Source organism: Crotalus tigris, unplaced genomic scaffold (genome assembly GCF_016545835.1).
Source record: "Crotalus tigris isolate CLP2741 ecotype Arizona unplaced genomic scaffold, ASM1654583v1 scf7180000024376.1991246, whole genome shotgun sequence".
Taxonomy (NCBI): domain Eukaryota; kingdom Metazoa; phylum Chordata; class Lepidosauria; order Squamata; family Viperidae; genus Crotalus; species Crotalus tigris.
Window position 1 is genome coordinate 708,608 of NW_024100546.1, and position 15,717 is coordinate 724,324.

Consider the following 15,717-nt stretch of genomic DNA (forward strand, 5'->3'; position numbering starts at 1 on the left):
ATGGATCTTTAATGGCCACGATTTCTATTCCAAAGGGTCCAGGTTCATAAAAGTTATATTCTGGTGCAACCAGCAATAGTGCCTTAGAATAACAGCAAAAAAAGATAATAAAATTTGTAGAAAAGTAGGTAACACACCAAACAAAAAAATTAAGTTCTCCTATTTGGATGCCTCTCAATGTTAGTGCTTAGGACTGATTAACAATGATTTAATTTAATGTATCTTTTAGAAACCTTCAAGTAAAATCAACTCTATCCCATTTATATCTTCCTTTTTTTCTCTCCAGGAACTCAAGGCTATGTATGTGATTCTTCATTCTCTAATACTATTGACCCACAATCCTGTGAGGCTGAGGGTTTCATGCCCGAGTGAGAATTTGAATTTAATCCAACAAGCATAAGCAATAATTCTTAACTGAGTAGGAAGTCAGCTTAAATGTAAGTGAACCTGGATAAAAACTGCCTTTGCCTGCTAATGGAAGAGTAGCTAACCTACTTTCCCTTTGTACAGAATCCGACCCCCTTATGACACAAGGCCTATAGCAGTGGTGGCGAACCTATGGCACGGGTGCCAGAGGTGGCACTCAGAGCCCTCTCTGTGGGCACGCACACCATCGCCCCAGTCCTAGGCCTTCAGCTGGGTTTTATAAAACCTTTTTGCTTTAGGCCTCCGCTGCCATTTACAAAAAAAAAAAGATTCAATCAATCAGTCAATTTCAACTTCTCACGGGAAAAAAAAAATCTTGCAAAGTTGGAATTGATTAATTGAACTTTTTAGTCCCACCCAGTCTGCTGTTACCACCGCAGCCATGCCCACCCAATGGGCCACACCCACCCAATGGGCCATACCCACCTGGCACCCGACGATGCTTAAGTGGGTTTTGAGTTGTAGTTTGGGCACTCGGTCTCTAAAAGATTCACCATCACTGGCCTATTGGATACATGCTTGACAATATTTGTCTGAAAAAAATGAAAACAGACAAGATTGAAATAGATTAACACAGAGAAATAAAAATTGAAAGAGGTGGGAAAACCTACACAATTTGGGATTGGGCTACTACAGCTACTTTTAAGGAAAAATGTAAAACTCTACATTTCTGCCCAGAAAGACATTTGTGCTAATAAAGGAGAATATTTATAGCTCAGGGTTGACTTGAGGGGTCCTTGGTGTTCTTATGAGCTTGCTTGTTTGGGGGGGTTTGGTTTGGGTTGGGTTTTTTTGCAGACCAGCACTAGCACTGATGATGTTACCTAGTTTGGGGAATGAAATATCTGCAAGCAAACAAGCAGGCTCAGAGAGCACCAAAGACATTTGTGCAGATGTAAGCTATTTAAGACATTGAGAGTATCTTTGAATAAAACAATCCTTAATTATAATATGACTCAACGCTCTACTGTTGTCTTAATAGTACTAATCCAAATAAAGATGTGCAGTTGTCAGTCTTGTAAGAATGAGTCAACAGGTTTTAATAGCATCCTCATAAATCTTCAAAACTGCATTTGTTGATTTTTTTAATGAAATGTGGTATCTTCCAAAATCGGCTTCTTTGTATTAAAAATTGGTATCAGCCATTGTGATGCCATTTTTTTTCCAAACAAAATATCAGAAATTAAATAGAACAAACCTTGATGTCTTCAGACTGGTGCCTAGGAAAGCTGTGCTTAAGTGCGTAAAATCTTATACCAGTGATGGCGAACCTTTTAGAGACTGTGCACCCAAAAACTGGCCCCACTCTTGCCCCACCCTCTGCCCCACCCCCACTCCGCCCCATCCTGCCTGCCCGCAGGGCTACTCACCGCCTCCTGGGCCCGCCGCAGATCGCCCAGGCAGCCCAGCAGCGCCATGGCAGCCACGCCCTCTGCCAGCGCCCCACAACATCAGCTGCATGTTGGGGCATGAGGGCAGAGTCTTGTCTACGCTGTCTGGCTGTCATGTCCTTGGCTGCGCTGCTCGGGGGCGATTCTCCTCCAGGGAGGTTGCTGGTGAGGAGGGGGTCGCAGGCGGAGGCAAGGCTGGGGCAACGGCACATGTGCCCATAGAGAGGGCTCCGAGTGCCACCTCTGGCACCCGTTCCATAGGTTCGCCACCACTATCTTATACATATAATTTTTAATAATTCACAGACTTTTTTTCTTTAAGAATTTGGAACAGGTTACTTTAGCCTTGAAAAGAACATAGTAGAGAAATAAAAAGGGTCTCTTTAAAGCTATTTGCATTTCCAGGAGAGCAAACATGTAGAGAGATAAAAGGGAATAAGGAGAAAGTTATTTTATTTTATTTTTCTTTCTTTCTTTCTTTTTTGTCTTACAGCTTCTTGCTCTTTTGCATGATGAGCATGAATTCAAGTAGGCAGAAATGTAGAATCTAGAATCTAGGCTAGAATGGATTCTGCAGAAGTTCATTTTGACAAATGAAAACATATTATTAGCTTAGGAATTAATGCAGTGGTTCTCAAGTAATTCTACAAATAGCACTTTTTGCATGATCTCATCTGTTGAAAAGCTCCCAGTCTTCTGCTAGGAAACCTCAGCATATTGCAGAAAATGAGGTCATATTTTCTAAAATGCAATTGGAATTCATGCTGGGAAAGTCTTTGCATTATATGAAATGAGTGATATGCAACATCAAGAAAGTGGATTTCCACTGTCTTGTTCTTGACTTTAAAAAAGTCATCGATAAAGCATATTGAGTTTAACAGTGCGGCCATTTAAAGTCTCTTGTCTAAGTCAAAATTCTGTCCATTGATATGCTTTCATGGGTATCCAGCACCTTTTTCCAAACCAAACTGGAGTTTTTATTTTTAACCTTTCAAAAATGTTTGACTGAAAATCTCTTGTTTAAATTAAACTTTTGCCCTAACAGCATGCTTTCATTTGTACTTAGCACCTTTTCTGAAAACTATAATCCTGTACAACTCCATGATCACAGTATAGTTAGATATTATTTAATGGTTAAATCAAAACAAGACTGTTTCTCCAACAATGGGTGTGTTTGCATGGATTTTATCATTGTTGCATTTGTAATCTGGCTTTCCCTGTATTGCCAAATGACAACTGCCAGTTGTCCCACCCACAACAGCCATTGCCATAGTGAATTAAGCTTCTGGAAATCATAGTTTGGCTTATTTGGAAGACAGAGAATCTTCGTTTCTTGGAATGGCTATTTCATCATCCCAATTCTCTTCCATTTACTTTGGTACACAGTATTGATTTAATGAGCTGTGGAACAATTTTCAAAAGTTAAGGAAAGCAGGTTGTTGCAGGAGTAGACAACTTGTAGGTCTCCAGATTGCTGAAACACAACCTCCAGCTATAACTCTCATTGGTTATCAGGCTTTTAATGGCTGGCATCGTACTTCAATAATGTAAGTAGGTCAGCAGGTGTCTCATTTTTACATTCAGTCTTATGAATTAGATGGTATTTCACATCTACAGCCTGAAATATTACATTTAGATATTTAATCACATTCTTTGTATTATCCAATCAACAACATTTCATAACTATCTCACAGAATTAAGATCTTCAGCATATAAATATATAATGGATGACAAACGATTTCAGCAACTTTTGGAATTTATCCCAAGGCTGAAAATGAATCAAAATTATTTTTTCTTGAGTATATTTCAAGGGTGCTCTTGTTTTTATGTAAGAGCTTTTCAATATTTTTAACCATTGCCTCCAAGCCTTTATTTTTACTGAACCAAAATAATCTTGCCATTATTTAGCCAGTGTTTTAATCAGATTAGCTATCACTTTGGCATATTTTTGTTTTGTTTTGATATGGCATTATTCAATAATTAGTCGTCTACTCTAGATTTTATTATTTTATTTTGTTACCACCAGAGGGTAGTATATGCCTACAATATATATACAACTCAAATCGTTTGAAGTTACCCTTTGGACTAGATACTGTCTTTTTCCCACTCTTGACATTTCTGTTCGGTCTGTAAACATAAAACTGTTGACTGCAACAGTTAAGAAAACTTTGTATTTCATAATATATTGAACTTTGCATTAAGCTCTCTCCCTTCCTCTCTAAGTGCATGTACAAATAATTAATAAAAAGTGGGCCATGATACAATGAATAGTTTTAAATACATAAATATGCTTAAGTTTCTTGGAAATCAGAATTATTCTGTAGTGGGATGGGTGGTCAATAAATTTAATAAATAAATAAATAAATCACTTAATGCCTTTATCACTTTTATATGTTAATATCTTGTTCTAGGCAAAAAAAATGTAGACAAAATGAACTTTTTAAAAACTGATGAGCTTAGGTGATTTTGCCTTTATGTCATTTTAAAATAATATGCCAGCCTTCCAAACAAAAGGCTGTAATTTTACATGTACATAAAATGGATATAGTGGAGTTACACCCATGTCTGTATATACAGAATTGTACTCTACGTTTATTGCTCAAGTTGATATTTCAGTGTATAATATTTGTGTGTTGATATAACGTTTGTAAGTCAATATACTTTTATAAAGTTTAAATTGTACTGATTTTATTATACGCATTTTAGGACTGGGAATGTTTTCATTGTAGTAAATCCAATTGATTTTAAAAAGTAGTACTGTATATAAATGCATGAAATAAATAACATTCTGTCTTCACGGATTGGCTGCCTTAATTCTTTCCTTAAGCCTCTCTTGACACTCTCTGTTTAGAGTATTTCAACAAGTTACTGGGCTCAGAATTGTCAGCATGTTGGATATGGTTCTTTCCTCCTTAAATACATCATGAAATGTACCAGCTTACATTCAGAAACATTTCACTTTAACTGATTTTATTTGACAACTGATGGGGAAGAGATGAAGTACTGTATATAGATTGGGGCTGCCTGGATCAGCTGCAGAATCTTAATATTTAAATTTAACAAGTCTTAGGGTTGGGATGAAAAGTTTATTTACGTTATGTTCACACACTCTCTGGCTAATAAAGGGAAGCCACCTATATCAGAATCCAAACACAGAGGGGATCTGTCCACATTCCTTACAAACCGAGATCAAATAAAGAGAAATCCTACAAAATTTTTCCAACCTCTTCACCGATCTAGAGGGCCTAAGGAATGGCCTTGAAGTATAGTAGGAAGAACCACTACCAAGGCAAGTGCAGCTTACCTCCATTCCAAAAACTAATTTGAGAAAACAGATACAGGGAAGACGGAACGGGACAAGTCACCACAGTCAACTTGCCACGGGACAACTCACCACGGTCAACTTGCTGCAGGACGACAAACGGTGGGACAATGTAACAATTCAATTTAATTATTTAAAATAAATGAATGACTATTTTAATTTTTGTCATTCTCATTTCATTCCGTCCCTGCTTTGGCATCCTTTCTTTAATGATTCTATTCCACCATTTCTTTGCTATTAGTATAACTCTTGTCCTGCAGTGAGTTGTCTCATGCCGAGTTGGCTGTGGCGAGTTGTCCCACATCGAGTGGGCCGTGGTGAGTTGGCTGTGGCGAATTGGCCATGGCAAATTGTCATAGACCCCAGAGAGGGAGCGGGAAGCCCATTCAGACTTGCAAGATTCTATTACTATAGCTAATTTAATTAAAGTAGTTCTAAGTCACATGGCATTGGTTTCTTAATTGGATCTATACTGAAGGACTGACTACTAACAATGACCCTAGTAAAAGCCTGTGTTGGCTTCTATGTCACAAAATAACATGTGTCTGTATTTATGATCTTAACATTGAGTTTTTGTATGTGATATGTGTGCAGTGGTAAACACAGGGCAAGCTGCCTATAGTCTGAGCTGTATGATCAAGAGAAAGTTAGGGTGGATCAGTCTGCAACACTGCCCCACTGTGATATTTTTCTTGAATGTTGCTTGATCTGGCCCATTTTCAAACTTTGCATTTCTTTTGCCAGCTTCCCCTGTCATGTCCAATTTGGCTCTGTTCCACTCAATTTTAAGAGAATTAACCAGCTGATGGCAGACAGAGTCTCAAGGCCCTTTATGTATTTCCCCCCCCCCCAACATTCCTTGGGTTAAAAAGAATTTTAAAAAGACCTGACAGAAAGGATGGGCTTTTTTTTGGTCAGTCAGAGGTACAGCCTTCACGTGTTACTGCTGCATCTGACTTAATTCTTCAAAGCTCAGTTGTGATGGCCAGGAATGCTGTTATGATGGTAAGCATTTTTTTAAAAAAATATTCAGTTCCAGCAATTAACAGAGCAGCTAAACTGTTATCCAGCATTAGTGGAACAGAGTTAACCCAACTTCTTTATAGAGTTGATTGGGTCTCCTGATCTTAAATGCCCATTATTTTCCATAGCAATGTATGCCTGATCAATGAATTGTTTTTCAATAGATTATAGGCTTCTTCCTTTTATCTTTCTAGGCCATGTTTTCCTTCTAGTGAGATTTCCTTGCTCTGAGTTTCAAAATTCTGGGTATTCTTGCTTTTTACTAAAGCATCTCAGTAAAGCAAGAAAGCTTCTTCCACTATCATAACTCTTGTTTTGTATTTGCCTTAGGATCAAGTTCTCAGTTAAATTGTATGCAAGTGTTTATAGTTTGTTATCTGACATACACTGGCCCTGTGGTTTTTATTCCTATTCTCCAAATTATTAGTCTCTGAACAATAAAAGGATACCTCTTATCCCATGACTCCTACATTTGTTTAGGAACCTTTGATCGGGGAGGTAGCCACAATTCTTTCAAAAGTCCAAGTAAACAATTAATACAAGATCACTCTTCCCACGTGGTAGGTTCATGAGCAATGTAGCATAAATGTGCAGGAGAGGTTGGCCTAAATTAGGACTTTTGTTTCTTCTACATATAGTCCAAGTAATTGTGAAATACTCCTGATGTTTTATGTGCAGCAAGAATAATAATTTTGGTTTAGTTATTTTAAAGGCCTCATGGGTAACTTGGGAAGAACACTGACCTTGGGGCATATGGTAAACATGATTATTTTTAAAAAGTCTGTATCAGCAACTAAGTCATGCTTTCCTGTAGAATGAATTCAGAGGCTTGGCTCCGTAGAAAAGTCAGCATTCACCAAAGATAGAATGGATTCGTTAATTATACAGATCAGTATGGAAATCCTGACCAAGTCAAGCCACCAGCATGCCTGGAATTCAAATTTGTCTAACAACTGATGTGATCTGTTATAGAATTTGCATCATGAATTGTCAGCCTGAAATATACTTAAGGTTTTATCTGGCTTAGGTCTCACAGAGAAAGGAACTTCATAGCTCTCAATTCGACGCTTAGCAATTTATCCAGAAGCAAAAAGAATCTGCAGATGCTTACATTAGGTGTATGTTTCTTTTACACTGAGTGGAAACTTGTCTAGGTTTAAGGCCCCTCTTCGCTCACACACATAATGCCCTAATTTGGCCCCTCGTAAATCACTGTCTTCTGCCAAAAGCTTTCATGGCTTCATCTGGTAGCAATGATTCAAGTCTCTTGTTTAAATTTCCTGTGAAGCAACACTTCCTCGGAAGCATTCCGATGTGCCGTAGGAAGCTTTTATAGTGGCTCTGAACTGCTAAAGCATGCACAGAGATTGGGACAGATATTAGCAGTAGATCCTGCCTGAGCACTAGGATTCTTGCATCGGCAGAAGAATGCAGCTTGCTGATGCTAGATGCAGTAATATGCTTATGTCACATTGACCATACAGGATAATGTAACTGTGATTGTGATATTCTAATTAGCACCCATTTGGGGTGTAATGGTTTTGTCCTATGTTAGGATTAGGCATTCTGCTTCACACTTCTGCCAATTATTCAGGAGTAACACTTCCACCATATTTAGCCATTAGTGGTGAAGGAGTGTACTGATGATAGCTGTAATGTAAAATAAAAGATTAACAGAATAAGAGAGTTGGAAGGGACCAGGGAGGTCTTCTAGTCCAACCCCTTGCTTAAGCAGGAAACCTTATACCATTTCAAATAAAGGGTTGTTCAATCTCTTCTTAAAAACCTCCAGTGAAGGAGCACCACAACTTCTGGAGGCAAGTCATTCCACTGATTAATTGTTTTAACTGTTAGGAAATTTCTCCTTACTTCTAGGTTATTTCTCTCCTTGATTAGTTTCCATCCGTTGCCTTCAGGTGCCTTAGAGAATATCTGTGGAAGACTACGGCACCTACCTACTTTGTGTAAGATTTCTTAGGAAAATATCTGAAGGGAGCAGTCATGAAAGCATGGTAAATCTTTGCTGTAGTGCGGCCTCGCTTAATCTTGTCTATAAGTTTCTTTTATTTTTGAAATGTGACCTTGAAAAAAGCATGGCTTTGTGGAATCCCCTGAGCTTTCTGATAATAATTACTTTCATGGTAACCACCCAGCAGCATCAGAACGGATTGACAAATAAATTAACTCTGACAGCCAGCAGGCTGAAATAATCAAAAACAGATTGTAATTTTCCTTGAGCAACAGGCAATAAAAATGGGGGGAAATGTTATAGATCATGTACAGGAAAATGTTTTTATCCTCCTCTAAATCAAAGTTGCACTCTTAAAAGATGTACAGTTTGAGAGTCGCCTATACTAAATGATGGTCACTCTAGTGTCCTACATGGCTGAAATGATTGAAAGAATGTTATTCTGCACCCCTACTGTGTAAGATCATCCTTCTGGCAAAACAGCACCACCAACTTTTTGGGGGTAGAATTTTATACTGAATGCACTAATGGGAGTATTTAATGATCACCTGTGAGTTGTTTTAGCCTCTTCCTTGCAGATTTAACTTGCACTATGGCTTATCTGCTTTGGGATCTGTCTAAAGCCCAAGATAATTTTTAAACACCATGTATTATGAATATTATATTACAAAGATTTCTGCTACCTTAAAGGCAAGCTTTATTATGCCAAAGTTTATATTGGCACAATACTTCCAAACAAAAATAGTGTCACAGGGGATTACTATTAATTTCTTTTGCCAAATAACACTAACATTATTCATAGGATCCAATAAAATCTGTAGGCTGTTATTTAGCATCAGATTCTAGTAATAACGGCAATAATAATAATTACAAATAATAATTGGCATTACCCATAGAAGGTAATATTTGTAACTCAGGGTTGAAATGAGGGGTCCTTGACACTCTCTGAACTTGGCTGTTTTCTTACAGATATTTCATTACCAAACTAAGTAATATCATCAATGCCATAGGTATTGAAACATCTGCAAGAAAACAACCAAGCTCAGAGAGCACCAAGGACTCCACAATAATATGGGCCTTATGTGCAATCCCCAAACAAGTGGAGCACCACTTAAACACCATTGGCATAGACAAAATCATGACTGGTCAATTGCAAAAGGCAGCTTTACTTGGAACAGCTTACATCCTGTGATGACACCTGTTAATACAGGGCTTTTCAACCTTTTCACATATTGTACCAATTTTAGGATATGGCAATATTTGAGTACCACCAGTCACCTAGCAAGGTATCAAAAACTTGATGATCAAAAAAAAAAGGAAAAAAGTGATAAAGTACAGGTAGTCCTCGACTTACAACAGTTTGCTTAGTGACTGTTCGAAGTTACAACGGCATTGAAAAAAGTGACTTATGACCACTTTTCACACTTATGACGGTTGCAGCATCCCCAGGGTCATGTGATTTACATTCGGATGCTTGGCAACTGATTCATACTTATGATGGTCACAGTATCCTAGGATCATGTGATCACTTTTTGCAACTTTTTGACAAGCAAAGACAATGGCTGGGGGGGGGGGCATGGCCAGCTCATTGCTCAGATCGCGGGGCACCTGTGGGGTATGTTGGCGTGGCTGTGGGGGGATCTCTGGTGGAGGGGGGATGGGACTGGGGAGGCGCTAGAGCATGGTCCATCAGAAGAGCCTTGCTGTCTCTCTTGGGCCATGCAGGGGTCTCCTGAACAGTAGCGTGGACTGCCTGGAGCCCTGGGCAGTGGAGGGCAAGCACCTGCCTGGTCCTTGAGCTCCCGGGGCACCAAGACCCTGCAGCCCAACCCACTCCAGCCCCACTTCCCTGAGGGGGCATCTGGCTGTGCTTACCTCCTCGTCAAGGCTGCTGCTGCTTGGACAGGTTGCTCATAGTGGGTGCAGGAGGGCAAAGTTCTTGGGTCAGAGGCAGGCCCACTCCCTCTCCTTGTGAGGAGATCCGGCTTTGTCATCAAAGCATCCTTAGTGATAGGATGGGAGACCATCAGGATAGGCCAGGAGGAGGGGGCAAGGGGATGGCGAAAGGGCAGCAGGGCTGCTGGTGGCCAAGTGCTAAGGCAGGACTTGTCTCAGACCCTCCCTCCTTCTCATTCCAATCTCCCGCTTTCCTTCCTTCCTTCCTTCCTTCCTTCCTTCCTTCCTTCCTTCCTTCCTTCCTTCCTCCCATTGTCTCTTTCTTCCTTCCCTCCCTCTCATTCCTATCTCCTTCCTTCCTCTATGCCCAGGAAGGGACAAGGTGAGGGGGAGAGACTGCCAGCATGGCTGGTGGCCATGCTGCTGGTGGCCATGGCTTGAAAGTCCACTGTAAATTCCTAGACAAGAGCCGCACAGTCTTAAGAGCAGAGTGGCGGGAAGATATTTGTGATGAGGGAGAAAAACAGGCAAGAAATGCAGCTAGGGAAGGGTTGCCCTCCGGGAGGAATGAAGAAAGGCAACATCCCATGAAGGAGACCAGCAAATGGCCCTCGCCCACTTCACACACCCGTGGACTCTGGGGGAGTGGATGCCATGAGTGGCGTGAGAGTCCACATTACCTGTGCTATGCCGCCCAAACTCCAACCTCCCCGGTTTTGGCCGGCAGCAGCGCGCTCTCCTCACTGCGTGAAGAGGCTGGGCCAGGCAAGGTGAAGTTGGCGAGAAGCTGAACCTGCCTGGGTGCATGCAGAGGAGGGGGCGAGCGCCTGCCTCCTGGTGTCCTGGGTGAAAGGGAATCGCTCAGAACATGATCAGCCTGCAGAACAAAACAGTCATCCGGGACACCAGAGGCCACGCTTTGCCTCGCCCCAGCCGCCTTGCAGCTCCTGAGGACTCTCACAGCAAATCCTGCACTGCGCCGTTTTGGCTCGTTCCCTCCCCCGCTACACTTGGCTATGCTAGACATGGTCGCATACCACCTGCCAGGTGCTAATGTACCACTGGTGGTACATGTACCACCAGTTAAAAAGCCCTGTGTTAATACCATCATACATCAACATCTGTCTAACCCCAAGTCTTTGGGAAGGAATTGAGAGATGGATAAAAATGCCAAATAACATGAGGTTGACTGTGCAATAAATCCTAATAATAGTAAGATAGTAATATTTTTGATAGGTATCGATGCTTTGTCTATCAATATAAACTTTTTACTAAACATACTGACCTTTAAACTTAATAATAAAATTTGATTTTATTTAAACACTTAAATTCAATTATACAATAATTTCACACCAGCATTTCTAAATAATCATATCTGGATATATACAGCACATCCTGTTTTGTACATCTGAATAAATGAGGTGGAAATAGTTAAAGTATATTTATATGCAATATTATATTAACATTATTTATCAAGGTCTGTTGTTTTCAAGCAAAACAGGATTTCCAAACTCACAATCAATATGAGATTGTTTATTTGCAGTTTTTGTTTATTTTGATGTAATATCCACATTTGGATATTATACTAATGAAGAAAAATGACACTACCATCTATTCATGATTCCATGTAGCCTAACAATCACAAAATATAAATAAGATACGAATGCTATCTTGGAAATAGCCAACATAAATGAAAAAAAAATACATTATAAATATCTCATCGATCTATGTTATTAGACCATATGTTTGAATTCCTTTCCTTCAAAATGTATCATCCCCTTGTGAGTGATATGTATGCTACAGTGTCATATAACCCTCTCTCCCCATCTTTTTCTATTTTTTGCTTTTAATCTCAAAATATAGTACTAATCCTTATTAATTACAGGCTTCTTAAAAATATAAAATGTAGAATTTGTATGTTGCTATCTACAAGGATTTTCCCGTTAGAGCAGGGGGTCTCCAACCTCCGGGCTACAGACTAGTCCCGGTCCGTGGCCTGTTAGGAACTGGGCTGCATAGCTGGAAGTCAATGGTGGGTGAGCAAATGAAACAGAAACCACCACCACCCCAGTCTGCATAAAAATTGTCTTCCACAAAACCGGTTCCTGGTGCCAGAAAAGTTGGGGACTGCTGCTTTAAAGCATCTCTCAGTGGTTTACTGACCATCTCATTTGTTATTTTCTTCAGCTGTTTTGCAAAAATCCAACACAAACTCTTACCCACATACACAGACTGTTCTGGCACTACTTATCTCCAGTGGCTGCTTAAGGACGAGCAGGCTGTGATTACAATGCAGGTGGCTAGATTCTGCGCAGCAGCACTGGGGATTCGTCGGAAACATAAATAAGATAAACATAAATAAGATAAACATATCTGAAAATATTATTTCCAGATTTTGTATATTGTGATTTTATAGAGGTAGTTGGGTCTAAAGACGTTACTTCTAATTCTATCAAAATTTACAAGCCATTTGGATCTATTTTATTCTTTCTGCTTTTATCAATAAGAAGGAACATGTTTCTATACCCTCTATGCAGTAAAATCTGTTTAATAACTTAATAACTTATAGCCTAACTTATAGGAGATGGCAAAAAGTCCAGATGCCATTGTTTATTACACGTCAGAGGAATATATCCAAACTTTAATAAGACTGTATCAACTAGTGATGAGGCACTTTATTTTGCTGGTTAACAGTTAACACGGCTGACCTTTTGGCTGTAATATAGATGAAGTGGTTGTTAAACAAATGGCTGTAAGTCAAGGACATTGTACCATCATTTGTTTGGATACATTCATCATTTTTAATAATACTTTTTAAAGTTATTTTTATTATATGTGTTCTTATTTATCATTAGATCATGCTCAGTGCATTTTTATGTATGTACGTACGTACGTATGTATGTAAGTAGCCTACAATTGGATATTTTACTGTTTCTGGCCATATGGCTGTAATAAACTGATTTGATTTGATACAGAGACCAAGATGCTGGAATTTTCACTTGCCTGCCAGTTATTTCATTTTGTTACCTTCACACCTGTTTAAAATAAATATAGAACAAATGTATGAGCAAGAGTGGGCAGATCAGGAGTGGAAATCTGAATATCCTTTTAAAAACAGAAGAAAAGCTACTCTATAAAACTATGAATTTGGTTAGGATTATAATGCAGGTTACTTGGAAGCAATACCATTTCATAAATTAGAATCAGTTTCTTCCTCTCTTAGGAAGAATTCCTAAGATAACAAATATTGTAATCAGGCAGCTAATTAGACAATTCCATTCGATTAATGACATAGATTCAAATACCATAACATACCATACTTTTTCAAATATCACATGTTTGGTCATCTTTGCTACTACTACTACTTCTGGTGGAAGGATTTGCCAGGGGACACCCAGTTGGGGGCTATTTTTGTGTCCCAGTAAAGTTGCTCGCCAAAGTGGTACTCCTCTATCTACTCATGCTTGCCCGCTTTTGAACTGCTGGGTCAGCAGGAGCTGCAGTGTGATGGGAGCTCACATCACCCATGGCAACAACGGGCCTCAAATGCAAGCCCACCAATCGTCTACCCAGCATTCTAACCTCATGAGCCACTTGTCATCTTTGTTGATGTTACTATATTCCTTAGGGTAGTAAAATCATAAGGGATTGCACCAAAATTCTAATCAATTTGTCCAAAATGGATGAACTGACTTTACAATGTCATATCCATGTAGTTCATTGTAAAACAAAACAAAACAAAACAAAAAAGTTAAAATATAACTGCTAATAATTCCCCGACAGAAACTTTTGGGAACCACACATTTGGCGTACTATGTATAGCAGAGGTCCCCAACCTTTTGAGCACCAGGGACCGGTTTCATGGAGAGAGGTTTTTCTGCAGACCAGAGGGGGTGTGGTTTCATGTACTGCCTGCATCCCGCAGATGGGTTTTGCTTGTTTGCGTGGACCAGTTTCTGGCATGCCGCAGCCTGGTACCGGCCCATGGACCGGGGATGGGGGGCCCTGATGTATAGTTCTGGTCACCATACTTCGACATTACAGGGCTACAAAGGGCAACCAATTGATAAAGGGTCTAGAAAGACTCAGCAATTTGGTCTTTTAATTTGGAATGAAGGATAAGGGGAACATGATTGAGGTATGTAAACCCATGCAAGCATGTATAGATCATATAGATAGATACTTTTCTCCCTCACAACGTTAGAAGTCAAAGTTGGCCATGTAAGAAAATTCAGGACTGATCAAAGAAACACTTTTGTAAACAGCACATAGATAATTTCCCCACTAGTGATTCATAATGTCCTCTAAACTCATCCAACCATCATTGTACTGAAGTAATGATAATGAAGATAGGGTTTATATCACTTCAGTGATATCTGGATAATGTTATGAAAAGACTATAAGTCACTACTAATGAAATGGTTGTAGCAGTGATGCCCACAGTGAGGATCAAAATCAACAACATGATGGACAAAGTGTTGTGAAATTACATCACCACAATCTTGTTGATTTTCACATCCAGAGATACTATTGAATCATAGTTAAACTGGGGAATTTACTGTGATAACAATTTACATGATTTTGAAAAAGGGTTGCACCTTTCATGGAGGATCAGGCCATTAATGGCTGCTAATATTGATGGTCCATGACTGGTTTGGGTAGAATAGCAGTTAGTTTCTGGTGAAGGTGATCACAACTTTGTGTTGCAAGGTGTCAATGGTGAAGTGAACCTGTCTTATCCTTTTGTTAAGATGTTCTTGTGCTTTCTGTAAGATCTTGTCTGCTCTGTAACTCTTGACTGTGGATTGCAGGCATAGGCTTGTTGGAATGAGGCTCTGTTGTCTCCATCTGAGGTTAAAGTGTAGGCGATTCCTGTAGTCTGTCACACTTTTGCTGTCTTATCGTATTCTGAGACCATCCTCAGGGTTTCTTTCCAAAATGTGTGGCAACATATCAATAAAGATTCTCAGTCATCCTGGTAAAGGTGTCTGGAAAATGAGTCATGGCAACTGGATTTCTTTTCTTGTTGGTTCGAAACATGTTGTTGCTTATCAAGTAGCTTCTTTGGGCTGAGCAAGTTGGTTAGGGTGAACCCATATATGTCCTCTAGGAGGTCACCTAATCTGGATGGGCTCATTAGGTGAGTAGGCAGAGAGTCACTGGGGTGATGGTTTTACTTAATCAATCATAGGTAGCAGGGCTTAAAAAACGGCTGTAGCAGGGAAAGAAAATTATTGACTTCAACTCCAGAACTGAAAAATATCACAGACAATAAGCAGTGGGAGGAAGCTGTATCACCAGTTTGTTTTTCAGTAGAAGATATTTAATAAGTGGCCATCCAAGAATACCCCCAGCTCAAAAGCATCTTTTGTAGATCAAATCCAAAATGCTGCACAGCTCTATTGGCTTCTTTAATCTTAGTTTACTAAATAGGTCAAAATTGACATTTGGTCATTCACATAATACACGAAAAGTGGTGACCCAAAGCTTTTAATGGGAGTGGGCATCTGTTGGAGATCGAGTCTAAAGAATTACCTAACATTAACAAAACAAAAAAATTGAGATGACCACAGTGTGGCAGCAGAGGTTTAGAATTTAGACTTTTTTATATAGCTCTTTGCTGCCATCTACTGCTCAAATGAATTTTTGCAATCCTAATTGGCTAACTGCACACAAACATGAACCTGGTC